Consider the following 20,110-nt stretch of genomic DNA (forward strand, 5'->3'; position numbering starts at 1 on the left):
AGAGAAATGTGAAAAAGCATAAACAGAGGGCTACCTTTTGTGGGAAATACAGAATAAGAAAGAAAGTTTACATGTATTTGCTTAGTTTATCTAAAGCAAAGAATAATTTAACCAAAGAGAGTATAAATGATAAAGCAAATGGAAAAAATGTCTTAAGAATGAAAAAATGTTAAAAAGTGGTTATGTTTGTAGAGGTCAATTGAGTCAAAGAATATACAGGCTATTTTTGGAGCATTTTTACAAATTTCTTGTAAGCTGGAAATCATTTCAAAAAGGATGTTAATAATATTAACATAATAATAATCATAATATAGTATGACCAGTGAAATCATTTCTAGGAATGTAGGAATGATTTGAACTAAAAGAAAAGAAAGAAATACTTTAAAACATATGAAAAGGTCATTTCATCAAATAAGATTATGTAGCCATTAAGTAAAAATTCTAACTAAAATAATGGTAGTAAAAATCATTAAAATTTGATGAAAACTATCAAAATTAAACAGGAAATTTATTCAAAAAAGTGAACCACATTTAAACCATTTCAGTCAAATCAGGATATGGACAGGGATTTCTGCTATCAAAAGATGCAATTAAGACAGAAAAATAGGGCGCCTGGGTGGCTCAGTGGGTTAAGACGCTGCCTTCGGCTCAGGTCATGATCTCAGGGTCCTGGGATCGAGTCCCGCATCGGGCTCTCTGCTCAGCAGGGAGCCTGCTTCCTCCTCTCTCTCTACCTGCCTCTCTGCCTGCTTGTAATCTCTCTCTGTCAAATAAATAAATAAAAATCTTTAAAAAAAATAAAAAATAAATAAAAAAGACAGAAAAATAAAATACTTAGTATAAATATTATGGAGAAAGATAAAATTAGTTATTTTCCCCCAAAACACTAATTACTATAGGTTTTATTTGGCTGAAAGAGTGAAAGATTTCGTTTCAATAAACCAAGTGGACTTAAGATTTTAGATTTAATTGAACCAGACCAGGCCCTACTCAGAGCAAGTACTTGCTGGATAAAAAAGAATAGATACTCAGAGAAAACAATTGCAAAGTAGACATATCAAGCTGTTGATTATGATAATAATAAGCCTGATAAAAGAAATTATAAACATTTCTAACTATATAAAAACTTAAAAAATAATTATGCCTGAAGTTACCAGAAGCAAGGTCAATAGACAATTTATATCTTTGAAAAAAATGATTTATAAGGCAGATGACACATAAAGGGTCTATAACTTCAAAGACTTCTTACAAATTGATGGGTAAAAAAGACTAATAACCTAATGGGAAAAAAGCATAATAGCTATGAAGAGACAGATAATAGAGAACTGATTACAAATAGTCAGTAAATATATGAAAATATGGAATAAAGATAACATAAAGTAAGATATCACTTTATGCTTCTATTACTGGAAAAATACAATAAGGTCAATAACTACTATTGTTAATAGAAATGTGGGAAAAAGTGTTTTTAAATATGTGGAAATGTGAATTGATAAAGTGATGTGGTAATACCTACTATAATTTAAAATACACATCCTACTGGGACGCCTGGGTGGCTCAGTGGGTTAAAGCCTCTGCCTTCGGCTCAGGTCATGATCCCAGGTCCTGGGATCGAGCCCCGCATAGGGCTCTCTGCTCAGTTGGAAGCCTGCTTCCTCTTCCCTCTCTGCCTGCTTGTGATCTCTGCTGTCAAATAAAAAAATAAAATCTTAAAAAAGAAATACACATCCTACAAACCCACTCCTTGGAATCTATACCTTAGAAATAAGTACAGTAATATGTTAGGATATAGGTACTAATATAAAAATTGTAGTATTTTCTTAGTGGCAGTATTCATCAGTAGGAGAAGAGTTGAACTGTGGCACATTCACAAATTCACAACTGTGCATAATATAAAAAAAGAGAGAGAAAGAAAGAATGGGAGAGAAAGAAAGAAAAAGAAAAAAAAAAGAAAGAAAACCGCTTCTTGCAAGAGAGAGTAGATATACATGCCCTAATTTATCCTGCTAAATACAACTGGTAACTGTGGACATCATGTATAAAACAAATGCAAGCATCTTCTGAAAGGCAGAAGGAAGACCAGCTAAGGACCTCAGGACCTAAATGTAGTTAATTCCCTGGGGTTTTCTTTATGCCTCACATATCCCAGACTGTTTGCTGGAAAAGCTGGTAACCAGGAAACACCACTGGATGCAGACCAAAAAAGGCCCAACAAAAGCTGGCTCTCTCTTTAGCCAAAGGAGCGTGAAAGGGACAGCATAGTTGGACAGGAAATTTTAGAAAATAATTACTCTACTGCAGCCAAACAGCCCAGGAAAAAAACAAAACGATATCCCCTCCCTTACCAAATCAGCAAAGGCTAAACAAGGACTCCTGCCCTCACCAGAATTTAGCAAGGCACCCAACACTCCCTGCCAGTGATGGTGTTAAAACAAGCTGAGTAAGCAGGGTATGGAATCACTCAATGACAGCATCAACTAATATGGTACAATCAACATTTCACCCAAATAGCAACAGAAAGCATATTCTTTTCAAGTGTTTACATGACATATACCAAGATAGATCATACCCTGCACCATAAAACAAGGCTCAACAAATTTTTAACCATTGAAATAATACAGAATGTGTTCTCTGAACACAACGAGGTCAAACTAGAAATAGATAGCAGACAGTTAACAGAAATTTCCAAATATTTGGAAACTAAACAAACACACTTGTAAACAATCCATGGGTCAAAGAGGAATTTTCAAGGGAAAGAAAGAAAAATGCATTAAACTAAATGAAAATGAAAACACAACATATCGAAATTTGAAGGACACAGCTAATGCAAAGAGGGGTTTATTTATAGCATTAAATATATATTACAGAAGAGGAAATGTCTTGTCAATATCTAAGATTGTATCTCTGAATCTGGAAAAAATGGGGCAAAATCAACCTGAAATAAGGAAAAGAAAGGAAATAAAAAATAAAAGCAGTAATCAATGAAACTGAAAAAAAAAACTAAAGAAAATCAATAAAATAAAGTGTTCGTTCTTTCAAAAGATCGTTAAAATTAGCAAACTACCAAAATCAAAAACTTTTTCTCTGTGACATGATAGTTAAAAAGGCAAGCTTTAAGCTAAGAGGAAATATATCAAACCACAAATCTGACAAAGGACTAGTATCTAGAGTATATAGGGAATTCTCCAAACTCCACAATGAAGAAAGGAAATAGCAAAATCCATGAAAATACATTTCACTGAAGAGTATATCAGATGATAAACAAGTGATGAAAAAATTTCAAAATCGTTAGCCATTAAGGATATGATATATGTACTTAAAACCACAATGAGATATATTACAACACACCTATCAAAATGGATTAAAAATTAAAAAAAAAAAAAAAAAAGCTTAAGCCAGAAAATGATAGTGAGAATGCAGAAAAACCCTATCACTCATATATTATTGGTGGGAGTGCAAAATGATACAGCCACTCTTTTTTTTTTTTTAAAAAGATTTTATTTATTTATTTGACAGAGAGAGAGATCACAAATAGGCAGAAAGACAGGTAGAGAGAGAGAGAGGGGGAAGCAGGGTGCCTGCTGAGCAGAGAGCCCGATGTGGGGCTTGATCCCAGGACCCTGAGATCATGACCTGAGCTGAAGGCAGAGGCTTAACCCACTGAGTCACCCAGGCACCCCGATACGGCCACTCTTAAAAGCATTTTGGAAGTCTCTTTAAAAATCCAAACATGGAACTACTGTACAACCCAGCAATTGTCCTCTTGGGCACTTATTTAGTAAAACAAAACTTATGGTCACATAAAAACCTGTACATGAACATTTATAGCAGCATTATTCATAATACATAGTAAACCCATACCATGAAGTTCTACTCAACCACAAAAGGAAATGAACTACTGATGCACAAACAACCTGATGAATCTCCAAAAGTTATGACTGAAAAGAGTCAACCCAAGAGGTTATATACTGTTTGATTCCATTTATATAACATTCTTGAAATGACAAAATTATAGAAAAAAAGTGTAAAAACTTAGTGGTTGCCAGAAGTGAAGGAAGGTGGTGTTGAGAAGGAAATGGGTGTAGTTAAAAAAGAACATTAGTTGGGTGCCTGGGTGGCTCAGTGGGTTAAAGCCCAAGTCGGGCTCTCTGCTTGGCAAGGAGCCTGCTTCCCCCTCTCTCTCTGCCTGCCTCTGTGCCTACTTGTGATCTCTCTCTCTCTGTCAAATAAATAAATAAATAAAATATTATAAAAAAAAAAGAAGAAGAAAAACATTAGTGACCATTGTAGTGATGGAAATATTTTCTAGTTTGATGTTATCAATGTCAAAAATCCTGGTTGTGATAGTGTACCATTGTTTTGCAAAATGTTACCATTGGGAGAAACTGGAGAAAGAGTACATGGGAGCTCTCTATGTTATTTCTTACAGCTGAATATGAATCTATAAGTATCTCAAAATAAAAATTCAATTAAAAAAATTTTAAGGGCGCCTGGGTGGCTCAGTGGGTTAAACCTCTGCCTTCGGCTTAGGTCATGATCTCAGGGTCCTGGAATTGAGCCCCACATTGGGCACTCTGCTCAGCAGGGAGCCCGCTTCCCTGTCTCTCTCTATACCTGCCTCTCTGCCTACTTGTGATCTCTCTGCCAAATAAATAAATAAAATCTTTTAAAAAATAAAATAAAATAAAATTTTAAAGGAATGTAAATGTGGAAGAAGTGTGTGTGTGGGGGTGGAAGGACACAAAGAAAGATAATTTTTTTCTCTATGTCTATATGACCTTGGTTTTGTTAGACAACGACACACACCATCAAGTAAAAGTCTGGAAAGAAATACATCGGTTCTTGACGTGGGTTATCTTATGTGGGTGAAGCAGAGAGGGCACTCTGAGGGGAGGTAGGGAGAAAAGGATTGCTAAAGTGCAATTTAAAAAAATGAAAGAAAAATTTTACTGAAACTATACATATATAGGTGGGTAATATGCACAAAAAATTAGAGCAAGATAGCTAGTATTAGATCTTTGTGATCTCTGAGTATGCCTATACTATATTAAGAAGACAAGTTTTATAGTAGTATATTATTATACTTCTATTTCATATAGATCAAACAAAGCATCCAGCTTCTAGGTATGAGTGTTAGGGTACCAACGTCTGCAAAGACAGCTACCAATAAGTCCACCGAACCTTTTTTGGGTAGTTTGTAATGCAGCAGTAGATACCACAGACATGTTTATAGGAATGTAAATGTTTCTAAGAGAAAAGAGAACATTGTGAACAAAAACTTACCTATCAAAAGTGGTTGCTTAGCAGTGGCAATGGGAATGAAAGGCAAGATGATTAACTGTGACTTTATGAGTCTTTATATTGTTTCACTGGTTTCTACAATTTGAAAAAAATCAGTTACAGAAAAAATTTACAAGGAGAAATAAAAATGTTCTATGTTCTCTTTTCTTGTTGGAACTGGCCTTTGGAGATGTGCTCACTCTCATTTTATTGTTATTTCCTATTTGCTGCAGCATTCCATGGCCCACAGTTTCAGACATTTGTGTATAATGTTGGTTTCATAAACACATTTATAAATCAATTTACCTTAAAAATAAGGTCCAAAAATATATGCATTGAAAGTGGCTGTGGATTGGCAACTAACACATTCTTAATCTCCTTTAAACATGCTATAAAAACTAAGCAGGAGATAGGCATTAACAAAATTGATTTGAAAATATTCTCAGTAATGCAGTCTGTAAGACACATTAGAAAAGTGCATTAGCTCACAGAACATTTTATCAGCCTGTAAAATTGTCACCAGCTTCTCTGTTCTGAACAGTGATACAGCAATGATAAGTCTGCAGGAAATTTATCAGAAGTATGAAAAAAAATGATAATGTTTTTGCTCTGGGTTGCAGTTTTCATTTTTATTAACTTTTATATTTATTGGATACTTGATTTCTTTAGGATCTTCTTGGACTTCTGATAGGTCCTAAAATTCGTGGCCAAGGCCATTTTCATTAATCCAATTCAACAGATTTATATCTACAGTGTCTACTACATGCTCTGGACACTGTGCCAGGTGCTTGGAGAAAGAGAATGAGAGTCTTAAAAAAAAAAAAAAAAGTAGAGGAATTGCCAATAACAAGATAATGATCTAGTATGAAGAGTAAAACATTTAAAAAGACTAAATAATGTGGAGGAGGTAGAGCCATTAAAAACTAGACAAAGTATATTCCATTTGAGCTGCTCTTAAGGATAGCAGGAATTGGCAGGCAGACAAGATCGGGAACTATATTCTGGATAGAGTGGAAAATGTGGGGAAGCAAGGAAGTGTGAAGAGCCTGATGCGACTGAGGAAGAAAATGTAGTTCGTAAGGATGAATGGATCTGATTGGTAGGGTGTGGAAATGACAGAAGTAGCACAATACTGAAATCAAATACACAGGCTGTTTTTCCAGAAGGATGCCAGTTCAGGGCAGGAAAGGATACTCTTTTCAACAAATGATGCTGGAACAACTGGACATCCACATTCAGAGGATGTCCAGAGTCAGATTCCCTCCTTAAACCACACACAAAATTAATTCCAAGTGATCACAGACCTAAATGTAAGTGCTAACACTATAAGGCTTTTAGAAGGAAACAAGGGAATTAATCTTCATGAACTTGGGTTGGGTTAGGAAAAGGCTATTTAGATACAATATCAAAAACATTAGCAACAAAGGAGGAAAAAAAACTAGATACAGCTGAACTTATAAAATTTTAAAGTTTGTACTTCAAAGGACATCATTAGGAAAGTGAAAAGATAGAATGGGAGAAAATATTTGCAAATCATATATCTAATAAGGCCTTATATACAAGATCTATTTTAAAACTCCTGACATTTAACACTTTTATTTTTTTAAAGATTTTATTTATTTGACAGAGAGAGAGCAGAAGAAGAGGGAGCAGCAGGCAGAGGGAGAAGCAGGCTCCTCACCAAGCAGGGAGCCCGAAGCAAGGCTGGATCCCAGGATCCTGGGATCATGACCTGAGTAGAAGGCAGATACTTAACTGACTGAGCCACTCAGGTACTCCCATCCAAAGCTTTTAAAAAGACAATTCAGTTTTAAAATGGGCTTAAAAAGAAATCTTTAAAAAAATATTTAACAGACATTTTTCCCAAAAAAGCAGATACATGACCAATAAACATGTGGAAACTGTTCAGCATCATTAGTAGTTGGGGAAATACAAACCAGAACCAGAATGAGATACTGCTACTTCCTACCCACTAGGATGACTATAATAAAAAAGACAGATAATATATTGGTGAAGCAGTGGAGAAACCCTCATTTGTTGTTGCTGGGAACTTGAACTGGTGCATTCTACCACTTTGAAAAAAAGCTTGGCAGTTCCTCAAAAAGTTTAACACCAAATTACGATATGACCCAGCAATTCCAAATAGGTACCGAAGAGAAATAAAAATGTTCACATAGAAACGTGTAAATGAATATTCCTAATAACAGTCATGATAGTCAACAAGTGGGAAGAATCCAAATGTTCATAAACTGACAAGTAGTTAAACTTAATGCAATATACCCATATAATGGAATATTTTGCACAAATAAATAGCAGTGAAGTATTGATATATGCCACAATATGGATGAACGTTGAAAGCATTATGGTGAGAGAGTAACCAGTCACGAAAGACCACAATATATGTGATCCCATTTTTATGAAATATCCAGAATAGGCAAATCCAGAGACAGAAAGCAGTTTAGTGGTGGCCAGGAGTTGGGGGCAGAATTGAGGGGAAATAGGAGAATAACTGCTAAGGGGGGTAGGGTTTCTTTTTGGGGTGATGAAAAATGTTCTCAAACTGACTTTGGCGATGGTTGTACAACGAAAAACTTGAATTATACATTATATATGGGTGAACTGTGTGGCATATAAGTTATATCTCAATAAAGTTGTTTTAAGAAAATCTAGGTTATCCTAAAAAACAAAATAAAAACCAAACAGACTCCACAGTCAGACAGCCTAGGTTGGAATCTGTGTTCTTCCACTCACCAGTTATGAAGCTCAGAGCAAGTTGCTTTATCTCTGCTTTACCCAATTTCTTCATCTATAAATGAATTAGTAATTCCAGCCGAGATCTCAAGGGATATTTTTACCAAGGTGGAATTTGGGCAGGTTTCAAAAACAGTGTTTTTTTAGATTGTGAGGTAAACCTTAAAAGGAACTAACACTTTCAAGAGCACCTAATGTGTGCCAGGGTCTGTGCTAAGTCTTCTACGTACATCAGTGCAGCTCGTTCCTCCTGCTTTGTACTTACGGAAAAAAGTGACAGTGAGAGCAAAGGGTCAAGTGACCAAGTAGGGGTTCAACCTTAGAGTCAGGGTCTCCTGCATCTGACCCGAGTAAGCCTCAGAGGAGGGAATGGGCGATCAGAGGGAGGGAGTGAGGTGAAGTCTGTCTGGCAGCCTAGGTTTGGGTGGGGTGAAGTCTCAGCGTGCTTAGGAATTTAATGGCTAGACAAGGTTTCTGGATTTCAGCCTGTGGGTAATAGGGAGCGCAGAAGTACTTATCAAAAAAGGCCATAAGCAGTAGGGGTCTGGCTATATTTTTATATGTAAAAATCTAAATTTATCTTGCACGTTATTATATAGCTCAGTTGTCCCTTTCAGAAACCTTGCAATGTTACTCAAAATAGACACAGTCTGACAAGCTTGCTTTTAGTGAGTTTTCCAGAAAAGAAACTGGCTTGCTTCCACAATTGAAAGATGACTTAAAAGATAAATGAAAATTCTATCAGAGTCTGAGAATCTGTTAATTTGATCTGCTCATTGTTATCAAATAACAGACCAATTTTGATGTTTTAGAGCCAAGAATAGATAATAGAAACCTTTAAATCTTATTAAAACCCTCAAGAGATGAATAAAAACTGTTAGTCTCACCTTATACAAGAACTCAGTGAAAAGGAAAACCACCCTATATGTAATTATTCAAGTGAATAGCTGATATGTATTGTATATTCATTTATCCTATGCTGGGTTTGAGGATTTTTTTGTTTTTGGGTTTTGGGTTTTTGACTAGTACTGTCAGCAGCATGAAGCCTTGCCTATGCCGCCTAGTTGGAAAGATTTGTCAAAAGCCACAGAGTGTCCAGCAAGCATTTGAAGTGTCTAGGGACTGGCGAAGCTGGTATGCCAAGGTCGCCACCATGCAGCTGAAGGACCGGGTAGCAAAAATGCACTCAGGCCCGTTGCAGGTGGTAACCCGAACTCAAGCCATGCCACTAGCTTAGTGCACCTGCATGTGAAGTCCGGAATGCAAGGCTGTTCTTCCTCTCTAAGCCAGCACTTCTAAATGGAGACCCTCCATCTACTAGTATGGGTGCCCTTGGGGGAAAAAGTAAGGTGAATGCATTTTTGTTTACTTCAACAGTGGGAAATTTCTACAAGAATTTAGTGAGCAATCCGAAAAAATCATAGGACAGGACTGCACAGTGAAGGACTCCTCTGCATTTAACATGATTTCCAAATCTCCTGCCACCCAAGCTATCTGAGCTCTCTGAAACTAAACCTTAATTCCAATATAGATAAAAATAAAATAGTTTTGACATGATTTTAATACAAACTGAATTTTCCAACAATTCAACTACCATATAAATCTTCAAAAAAACTTTTTTAAAAATGTAGTGCCTGATGGCTCAGACAGTTAAGCATCAGATTCTTGATTTTGGCTCAGGTCATGATTTCAGCGTCATGAGATCGAGCCCGGCTTTGGGTTCCATGCTCAGTGCGGAGTCTATTTGAGATTTTTATCTCTCCTTCTTTTTCTGCCCCTCCCCCCTATCTTTCTCTCTCAAAAAATAAATACAATCTTTAAAAATAAAAGTAAAAGTAAAAATTGAAAAATAAAATGGAGTCAAGAAGCCCTGAAAGAAAAGCTCTTACATACGTACCACTCATTGGAGCCTCCATAACCAACAGAAAGTAGAAAGATACAAATTACTATGACAATGGAGGACATTTTTCAAATAGGAGTTTCGTCTCCTGCTTTTAAGGAAAAGAAGGAAGATCCCTCTCTGCCCCAGCAACAACATACTAACCACCGCTTGCAACCAATGAGAAACGGAATCAACCATGAACTTTTTCTTCTCCAAAGGACTTTTGTTTAATAGAATCCTCCCCAATTTCCTCCTCAAACATAATAGAAGCTCACCCTTCTGCCATCTCTTTGGACTTGCCCATGGCTTATCATAGCTTGCATGTCCCAAATTGCAATTCCTCTTCTATTCCCCAATAAACTCATTTTGCTGGTAAAATGCTATTTTATTTTTAAGGTTGACAGTTCCTACCCTGCCCCATGTTATAACACAGGGAGTTAAATATTGTGAGACCATGCATTAATAAAGTCCAGCTCATTTGCAAGAATATCAAACTTTCTCATTTTCTCCATATTAATAGTCAACATTTTGTCTTGGTATCTCATCTTTACTTTAATTAAGGCTGTTTTCTCTTGCTTTTAATCACATACTTATCAGAATCATTCTAATTTTACCCTTACATCCACTCCTTCGTTTTCCTATAACAATTCTATCAAATGGCTTCTCATATTTTTACTTCTTTTAAGTCTAAAACTATTCATTATGAGTGTTGGACTGTTTCTTTATATCTTCTCATACAGTCAGTCTGAACATTGTATATTAAATATATAATCATATAACTACTAATTACTTTCATTTTTATTTCACTTACTAAGCTTAAGTCATTGTTTCAGTTTTTGAAATTACAGGTATCTGCTATCTATAAATTTCCTTTCAGAACAGTAAATAGAGTTTACCAATTTATTATAAAACTTTTTATGAAGTATTTGTTATATTGTCATCACTGTACTGTTATTATTATAGCATTATTGTATTTTACATTTTATATCTGAGAAAACAATGTAATTTATTTGAGATAACACATAAAGAATGAGCTTTGATATTTTAAAACAGAACCTTGGCTACTTACTTTATTCTCAGTTTATAGACCTCTGCTCACCATTAAAATGTTTTATCATTCATCATTTGGGTCCCCAGTAAATATGTTGTAGTTTGAAATGATTATGAGAACTTCGTAATAGAGCTATTATTATTAAAAATAATAATGCCAGCAATAACCACCATATATTGGTCATCATCTATACTAATGCTGAGGCACCATACTCAGAACTTCCCATCTATTACGACAATAATTGGTCAAATAAGTATGTTATTTATGGTCACAGATGAGGAAACTGAGGCTGAAACAGTTCAGTAACTTGTCCTTGATCAGGAGGCTGGGAAGTGACAGAGGCCCAAACTCATACTTCAGCCTCTTTTTCTCCAACGCCCATTGTACTGTCTCCAAAAAGAACAATGTTTTTTAGTTTTGCTCAAGAAAAATAAAACCTAAAAATATTTTGAATTGCAGAAGAAGGTAGGAGTGCTTTCGATGACTCCATTAAGGAAATCAATAATTCCTGCAAGTATTTCAAATCAAAATGATGGAGGGAAAGACATTGTAACTCACACTGGTGGCTTACTGATTTTCACTAGCTATGCCATGATGATCTCCCCTTTCTCACCAGTTGGGATTGATTTACCCACTACTGCTCTCCACAGGACCACATCAACACCAAATTGCATAGTGACCTATAAAAAGATGTTATAACTTGTGCTGTCCAATACAGTGGAACTACATCAGCCCATGTGGCTACTGAGCATTAGAAATGGGACCAGTCCGAATTGAGATCTACTGTAAAGTGTGAAATACTTGCCAGGTTACAAATATTTAATATAAAAAAAGAAATATCTCCTTAGTTTTAATTTTTGTTATATGCAAAAGTAATATTTTGGAGATATGGGCTAAATAAAATGTTATTAAAATTGATTTCACCTGTTTCTTCTTATTTTTGTAAATGATTTTAAATAGATTACAAATGACATATTTGGCTCACATTTGCAGTTTGCATTATAGTTCTATTAGCACTGTTGTGAACCATATGTATTTTCAAACAACCAACCTTAAAAATCAAGTCATGGAAAAAAACTGTTGAAGAACAAAAGCAAAACAACAAATTAATGAAACTCAATACTTAGTCTACCAGTTAGGAGATGCATAAACTTTGATGAATCATTTCATACCTAGCAATCATTTAATACTTCTTTTGCAAAATCAAGATAATAACTATATGCTTACCTCATAGCATTGTTACAAATATAAAATAAATACTTATTTCATTCATTTATTCATCTGACAAAAATATAGGGATACAAGGAGCTTATAAGTGGGAGTTACAGAATTTTATAGGAGCCATAACAGAGAGCATCATAAAGTGTCTGTGACTGGCTAACTCTGCTTGGGGATTAAGGAAAAATTCAATAGAGGCATTAGCCTCTAATCTGGCTCTTGAATATGAAGAGGGATTTTCCAACTAGAGAAGTCAGAGAATATTGTGTCTTCATGTCTCCCAAGTGTGAAAGCAGGGTGTGCTCATTGAATGGGGAAGGGGTGTGGGTATGGGTGTGGTTAAGTCTCTGGCATATAAAGAGGAGGGGGGGAGGAGCTAGCACCATGTTTCCAATGTTGGAAGGTTCTGAGTTAGAAGGTTCTGATGCTGACAGCTGAAAAAAGAGGAACTACAATTACTTGTTCACTTTTGGTGATAGTGTGCATATTCTAATGTGATCTTAGAATCTTTGTTCCTTTCTTAAAGGAGGATGTTAACAAAAGGTACAAATATAAACTAAAAGGACTTAATTGAATAGTATTCAGTTACTAACTTCTGTACAAAACTGTGTGGGGCAAAATATTCTTTTTTTTTTTTTTTTTTTTTAGAGTGAATGCTTAGCTCTTTGGGCTAGGGCAATGCTTCATAAAAGGGCCCACCTTTTCACAGGATAATTACAGGTCTCCCTAGAGGAAAGGGTAGCACACAAGACAACTAGAGCCTACAAGAAATAATTTGGACTTTTCAGTATTTCCAAAGACTGAATTAGTTGCTGGAAATAAATATATATCAAAGTTACTCATCTATACTAATGCTGAGGTCAAAATGATTGAAATTTTTCCAAGGGACTATATTTATATTAAAATTACAATGAAAATAATGGTATATGATACATTCAAGATTATATATTTGAGCATAAAATATTTATAAAAGGCAATTTCAAAAGAAAAATTATGGCTGCCTTTTATTTCTACTATTTTCTTTGGAACACTTTTTATAGGGATTGCATTTCAAGAAAAATAAGAATAAACATCAACTAATCACAAATTTGTTTACAAGTTGTGGATAGATTATAGAACCTCAAAATGAAATTGTGTTTTATTTTCAACATTAAATTTACATAATTTGAGGAATCAATATGCTCTACATAAAATTAGAAAGACCTGTTTTTTAGACAGCATGTAAAATAAAATCATGTCATTATTGAATAGAAATTTTTAATTTTTTTCCTTTCATATCATGAAATAAATAGGACATAAGACTAAAAGGTTGTTTTTCAGCTAAGGTCTATTCTTTACAATCAATGGTATTGAGCAACAAAACAAATTGATATGTCAGTGTTTCTGACTGAAGAGATTATTGATTATATCAAAGAAGGATTCTTATAACAAGATAATATTCGTTCCCTGTTGACAACAAATTAGCTACAAGTATTGTAATTGCTTTCTGCTTCTCTGTTTTCTGGTCATGACCTCATCTTTGCAAGGTCTCTCATCCTCCAGAAGAGCCTGTTTCATTTCCTAGAACACCACAAAAGGAAGAAACCAGGTTCTGATTCGTCTTTCATCATTTAGGGTTTGCCCAGGTCTGGTTTCCTCCAAAGGCACTTTAGAAGCAACAACAGCAACAGTAAGACCAAATGTCTTGCTTTGCTTTTGGTCTCCAGAACTCATTTCTTTCTAAAAAAAATAAACAATTAAATAAATAAAATTTAAAAAATTGCTACTTATTAGGCGATATTTAGGTAAAGGTTCACTAACCATATTTGCAAAAATAATGTTTTCTTGATTTTAAGGATCCTGCTTGTGTCCCAGGTGTATTTATATTCTAAGTAACAGCAGAAATAGAAATGTAATATATAATATCTATGTGTTTTCCTTCTGTGTATTCTGTTTATTTATTCCCTTTCCCACTAACTGTGAGTTCCTTGAAGGAAGGCACTTTTTCTTCTTTGTGTTCATTATGTAATGAAATACAATGTCTACTCAACAAATTTATGTGTACATAAAACAGAGTAGTTGAAGTTTATGGCAGACAAACCATAGCAACTAGCAACACCACCTCCCCCTACCATCCTTAATGTCCCCTGACCCTATACTTCCTGGAAAGTATTTATTTAGTGAAAAGTATATGGTCTTGAAAATCAAATAACCAGGTTAAAATTCCAACACAGACATGCATTGAGCAATTCAACCTCCTTGATCCTTACTTTTTTATATGTATAAAGTGAGGACAATGTCTCCTATGTTGTAGGAATTTTTGAGGATTGAATGAATGTTCATAAGGAATGTATCGTAATTCTTGCCTGGGATGTAAAAGGCACTCAGTAAATACTGATCCTCTATCTTCCTCTAATATCCCAAACTTACCGTCTTCAAACTGGTACTTAGCAATGTGCTAAGACGGTCGCAAAGCCACTGGATAAACAGGATGGTCATCCTGCTGCATAGACTTTCCTGGATGGCATATAATTATATTAATATAAAAGATTTATTCAGGGGTTCGTTTAGTCAACAAATGTTTTTGAGCATCTGTTATGAAACAGCAGTCTCCTGCGTGAAAGGGATAAGATAATGACTAAGATACGGAGTTTCTGGTCTAGTGGGACGGAAGAAAGGGAGGGAAGGAGAGAGGGGAGGGGGAGGGCAGAAAGAAGTTACAATTTTTAACAAGTGCTGTGAGGGAAACAAAGAGCTTGCAGAGACAGAAACCTGTGGCGGAAGAGCCAACCTCTAGAGTGGGCAGAGAAGGCTTTTAAAAGCAGGTGGCATTTAAGTTGGATAATAAGGACACAGCCATAAGAAGACTTAGGGATAAGCATCTGAAGCAGAGGGAACAGCAAAGCAAAAGTCATCTGAATTCCTCAGATAAAACAAATTTCATATTTGCTAGCTTGGCAATTTCCCTGACTCCCTACTAGTCAGGGCTTTTTGGTAAATATTTGGGAAATATTGTACTGGGGGCCTTGAATGCCAGATGCAAGAGGTAGGAATGGCAGATAAAAATCACTCTTTTCATCCTTCTATAAAGTTAGCAGCTTGCAAGAACTATAACTAAGCATTCAGAATAAACTGATATAACTCAAATACAGAGAGAAAGATTATATAGCTAGATTTATATACCGCTTATGAGGCACCTGCAACTCAAGATACGGATTCACACTAAAATAAAATAAAACTAAGTTTCCTCTCGGCACACTGATGCTTTCCTTTTGCCTCATGTGATAGCATTCTGCCACAAAATGGTAATTGCTTCTCTTTATCCAGACATAGGAAATCACAATTACAAAACTTATTGAATTATTTTGAATTTTGTTACTAACAGATTTGCTGGAAAGTATTGGTTTCACTGCAGAAATCCTCAAGAAAGGATTTAAGGTAGGTGAATTTCTTGAAGGAGGGATACTTTTATCTTTTTTATCTTTGTGTTGTTAATACCTTGTATAGAGCCAAAGACAAAGATGTTCAATGTATACTTGATGAATTAAAAAGAAGTTACAGTTTCCAATTCCGATTGGTGAGGGGTACCAAGAATCTCTTGAACCCAGGCATTTGTCATTATGATTAAATTCCAGGGAAACAGAAGAATATGTACATTCCATAGTATAGGCTTTTGTTTGTAATCTTTGTTTGACTCTACTTTTGGCTCCACACATACTCTATCTCCAACACTTACGAAACTCTGTCTGTGACCAATCCTTCATAATCTTGATAATAGGACTGACAAAACACCATAACACAATGAAGCTGAGAAGGCAGAAAGGAATTAATTACAGTATTGCAGGAAGGATGAAGAGTTATGGTCACAAAGCTACTTTTGAAACTGTTCTTCGAGGAGTTAGCCCTGTTGCCCCAGAGAAATTACTGAGGGAAAAAAAAAAAAAGCAAGTGATTTCTTCAGAAGTGACCTTATTTTTCTTAGGCTTTGAAATTGTTTTCTATATGGGAGAGAAATTTATTATAATCTTGAGGCAAAATATACATAAAATATGCTAAGAATAGCATAGCCATGCAAGATCCAAATATTCTTGGTAGTGAGGAATGCTGGAATTTAGCTTTGGTATCCCATTTACAAATTTAAAGAAATGAAAAATACACACAATGGGAAACTAATTTCAAAGACAGATTAAGTCAGCCAGAACTATATGGGTTAATTTTTTAAGTACGTACATATTTGTGAACATTTATATTCATGTTTCAAAGGTAAATTTTCATTCTGTTATGGAATCCATACCATAATATGTACCATTCATTTCTTTCTCTCTTTTTTTTCTTTGTATCATTCATTTCTATTTTGACTTTTTATCCAACAAGGACCACCCCATAAAAGGCACGAACTCAGAGAATTTACAGTACTGTTACCATAGCACATGTTTCCTCCTTCACTAGGCTGAGATATCTTAGCCCTGATGGACAGTTTAAACTACTTAGGAAAAGAGTGTGGCTATCCTGTGATACCCTCTCTTAATCTAGTAATAAAAGCGATAATACTGGCTGGCCTTTAGACCACATCATTGTACCTCAGCTTTTTGGCTCAAGATTGCTATTGCTTTGGGTTCTGCATTTATCCCTCACCAGTGTCTAAGACCAGGGGAAAATGAGGATAGGCCACTTTAACACACAAGAAAGAATCATCAGAAGTCACCTTACAAGGACAAACAAAGCCTTGATCACAGTCACATCCTTCTCTGATGTCCCATTACACCTTACATCTGTATATACTAAACAGCTGCCAATAGATCTTCCAACTGGCTGCTCTATTACATCTCAGGTAAAACATACATATAGAGAGAAGCTCCCAGATACTCCAATCAAGAAACCATCATAGGGGGCCAAATTAGAAGTGAGGGGAGCCCATTTCACATTTTACAAACAGCAGGAAGGAATGATCATTAAATATTTAAGTTGTGAAAATAATTTAATTTGAAAGAGGAGATTGAAAAAAAAGAGGACAACTATAATTGAAAAAAACCCAAATTTATGGACTGTTTTACATTTGCATGGAAATTTGAATTAGGCTTCAAAAATTCTCCTCTGATTTACACGTGCAGAAAAATTGTTCTAAGACATCCTTCACCAATATTTCCTACTCCCAGAGTACTTTCCATAAATATTTATGTGAGAAGTGATTTGACTCTTTCCTAGTTTCTGCTGGCCCGCTTGCCTATTCAATTTTTTAAAATTTCTGTCAAAATGAAACACTAGCTGGTGGAATGGATAAGCGGCTAAAAATGTAGTCTCTGGTCGACTGAACCCCCACTGCATGATACCTGAATATTCACAGATAAGCTCCACATCCAATCTGGTACTTCTCACCACATCAGAGCCACCGAACTGAACCTCCTCATTGGAGATTTGTTAGAAAACTACTTGCCATTTCTAGCCAGGAATTAACTGCAGTTTTTTTTTTCTTTTATTATTTATTCCCTTAACTCTAGCTTTTCTATGATGGAAATTATCTTAAGTTGGATATGCTTATGATAAAAAGAAAATAGATCGAACTTATTCTAGTTATCAAATCTCCATGGGTAACTATTTGTCTTAAAATTCAGATGCTGCTCATTTCTGTCAGTCCCTCATTTGGTCATTTCTGGAGGTCTGCATGTTCTTTGCTGACCTAAATGTAGTATCAACTCCTTGAATTCAGGCTGGAATTTCAACGAGAGAGATGAAGCACAGAGGGTTCTAAGTACTTACTATTGGGACACACTCACACGATCTTGAAAAGGCTTTGCTTATTTTCCACTTAGGCTTTGGGTGGTTGAGGTTTAGTACTATTAGAATCTCAAATATAATAAGTGAATATGGACAAAATTATAAATACTTGATGCTACAAGAATTTCGCAGAATGGCGGGGCAAAATCTGTTTGCTGGCTTTAGTAGCAGAGCTGTCCCAGCTGTCTCACTCAAGACATTTTCATTACAAAATTCCAGCCAGCCACTTTGCCCTGTGGTCCAGTGTAAAGGTTCCCTTGCAAATCTCCTAAGAGACAGCACAGCAGATGACTATATCCCAAAGATCTAGTGCTGATACTGATCCAATCTGAACTGAAGCTGAGATCTTGGGTTTGTGAATATGGTTTTCCAACAATTAAAGAAAAAGGAGCATTTGAAAATGGAAACAATGAGGGTCACCAATATAAGTGAGGGCAGCATGAGACGATTATAATTAGTGGCATTATTTTACAAGATTATTTAAAAAACAGGCTTATAGATATAAACTCAGAGGAAAGAAATTTTAATTTTACATTGAACTACCCAAATGCATATAATCTTAATATAATATAAAAAGAATAATATGTGGAACCACAAAGTTTTTGAAGTGGTTTCCATCTGTGTATAAGAATTTAAGTGACCATATAAAGTAAGGAAAAACAAGAAGATTCAAAGTGATGTATCCACAAGGATTGCGCAAATAAAAAAAAAAAAAACTTCAAATAGTACAACACATACTACACAGTTGGTAGGAAGTGGTGGTTCAAAGAGAGGTTAGCTATTATTTTATGTAGTCATTTAAATAAGAGATTAAATAAATTAAGATGCAAAACACTGATTTACACAGAACATTTCCAAATACGGAAGCTATACAAAAAAAAAAAAAAATGCTACTCTTCATTATTGTCAAGAGGATTCATATTCTAAGCAGTTGTTCCTCATAGGTGCAATATTTTATTTAGTTCCTATTAAATCTATACTATATGTTTCAAGATAAGGACTGGCTATGGAAAGGTATTTCATTCTGGGTAAAACCAAAAATGGGGATTAAACCCTAATATGGGCTGCATGACACCTAGTGAAAAACTAAGTGAACTTATCCAGGCTTCAAGATGTAGGACATACTCTAATTTAACATCATACTGTGACTATCGATTATTCAGCAAAACTCATGGGATGCTTAAATTTATAGTGACTGGGCAAGGCTCTTCAAACAACTTTGATAAGCAAATAGAGTAAAACATCCTTTCAAGAAGACTTACCTGCTCTCTCTTTGTGTTGTTTGTCAGAGAGAACCTGTAAAAAAAAAAAAAAAAGAAAGAAAGAAATCACAACATCTTAGTATCTCAAAATTACACTGCTTTCATCAATAATAACATCATCAAGTTTGAAAAAAAATCAGATTGTAAAATTGGAACGAATGACCTCCATAAATGAAAATAAAATGCCACAAGGGTATTAGGATTGAATAATTTTAGACTGAATAAATTGTTTGGGATAATAAACATAATTAAAACGTTTATTTACAAGGAAAATGTGTTAAGTTTGTTCTTTTTTACATTATATAAAAATTCACGTTATTCTACGTCCATTTTGTGACCAAAAGACTCAAGTCTAGTTTTTATCTTCTACTCCACTGTCCTTGTGTCACCAACAACCTCCTTTGTGCTAAAATCAGTCCCTACCCCACTTTCTCTGTAACACTCCAACAGCCAAGGCAGCTGAGCACTTCTCCTTTCTAAATTTATCTTTCTGGGATTTTGTTTTCTCACACTCTCCCTGCTTTCTATTCTATTTCTCTACCTGCTCCTTCTTATTTTCTTGGTGGGCTCCTTTTTCACTTGTGCCCTCTTATATGTTGATTTCACTTACTTTTGTTTTATTTTGTTTTGTCAAGCATTGCTCAGGGCCTTCTTTTCTCACTCTGCATTTTTTTCCACTCTGCATTTTCTCATCTACTTTTCATCCATATTCTGATAACTCCAGATTTATGCCTTGACCATATCTCTAACCTTGAGCTCCAGGCGAATAGAGGAAACTCTTACTGGACATCTGCTTTGGGACATTTCACAGATACCGCAAATTCCATGTGTTCAAAGCCCAACATTATGCACCCCCTTACATGCACACCCAGGGTCACACTGATCCTTTTTCTGTGTTCCCATCTTACTGAA

The 20,110-nt window shown here is 35.3% G+C and overlaps 1 protein-coding gene across 2 annotated transcripts in view; it reads right to left on the reverse strand.

Annotated features, from left to right (window-relative positions):
* The window catches only part of STARD13 (StAR related lipid transfer domain containing 13), a 305,130-nt gene extending 285,898 nt beyond the window's left edge, over positions 1-19,232 (reverse strand). Inside the window, exon 1 of one of the 2 annotated variants that reach the window (XM_059378093.1) lies at positions 19,199-19,232. The gene's annotated coding sequence lies outside the window, so the exon portion shown is untranslated. The remainder of the gene's footprint in view (positions 1-19,198) is intronic. The other variant, XM_059378092.1, reaches the window with a different exon arrangement.
* Positions 19,233-20,110: the final 878 nt, after the last annotated feature.

Source organism: Mustela nigripes, chromosome 15 (genome assembly GCF_022355385.1).
Source record: "Mustela nigripes isolate SB6536 chromosome 15, MUSNIG.SB6536, whole genome shotgun sequence".
NCBI classification, from domain to species: Eukaryota; Metazoa; Chordata; class Mammalia; order Carnivora; family Mustelidae; genus Mustela; species Mustela nigripes.